Source organism: Mesitornis unicolor, unplaced genomic scaffold, assembly GCF_000695765.1.
Source record: "Mesitornis unicolor isolate BGI_N332 unplaced genomic scaffold, ASM69576v1 scaffold45599, whole genome shotgun sequence".
Taxonomy (NCBI): domain Eukaryota; kingdom Metazoa; phylum Chordata; class Aves; order Mesitornithiformes; family Mesitornithidae; genus Mesitornis; species Mesitornis unicolor.
In genome coordinates, this window is record NW_010207460.1 from 1 (window position 1) to 1,034 (window position 1,034).

Sequence of the window (1,034 nt, forward strand, 5' to 3'; positions counted from 1 at the left end):
AAGAGTGTCCAACCTTCCTGCACTCCTTGGCCGTTCAGAACTACCTCCCAAGGAAATCTGCCAACCAAGTCCCTAAAGGCCAAAGTCTTCCCACCAGAAGTCCAAAGTGGCAGTTCTGCTAGCCCCCTCCTTAGTTCATCATCACTGCCATAACCTGTAACCACTACCTCCACGCACCCATGTACTTCTTCTTCCTCAAACTCTCCATCCTCGAGCTTGGATCCATCTCCGCCACAATCCCCAGAGCCATGGCCAATTCCCTCTAGGACACCAGGAACATCTTTTACAGGAGATGTGCTGCACAGGTCTTTCTTTTTCTTTTTGTGTGTTTTCTTTCTGTTTGTTTTGGGTTTGGTTTTTCTTTTTTTTTATTTTTTATCATAGCAGATCTGTGTCTTCTCACTGTCATGGCCTATGACTGCTATGTGTCCATCTGCAAATCCCAGACCTCCGGGACCGTCCTGGGCAGCAGAGCTTGTGTCCACATGACAGCAGTGGGTAAAAAACCCACTACCCCTGGGTCAGTGGGTTTCTCAATTCTCTGCTGCACACAGCCAATACATTTTCACTACCTCTCTGCCAAGGCAATGCTGTGGACCAGTTTTCTGTGAAATCCCCAGATCCTCAAGCTCTCCTGCTCACATTCCTACCTCAGAGAACTTTGGTTGTTTTATTTTCATTGTGCTGTCCTATGTGCAGAACTTCAGGGCCATGCTGAGGATACCCTGTACGCAGGGACGGCACAAACCCTTTTCCATGTGCCTCCCTTACCTGGCCGTGGTCTCCCTGTTTGTCAGTACTTTAATATTTGCCTCCTTGAAGGCTCCCTCTATTTCCTCTCCATCCCTGGATGTGGTGCTGTTATTGCTGTACTCTGTGGTGCCTCCTGCAGTGAACCCCCCTCATGTACAGCATGAGGAACCAGGAGATCAAGGATACACTGAAGAAGCGGGCTCAGTCATTGGTATCTCAGCAGCAATAAGCTCCCTATGTCTTTTCATACGTAATTTCCAATTCATCTCTTAAACTTTCTG

The 1,034-nt window shown here is 48.1% G+C and overlaps 1 pseudogene; it reads left to right on the plus strand.

Moving 5' to 3' along the window:
• The first annotated feature begins 368 nt into the window (after window positions 1-368).
• LOC104535809 lies at window positions 369-982 on the plus strand (annotated as a pseudogene).
• The last annotated feature ends 52 nt before the right edge of the window (window positions 983-1,034 follow it).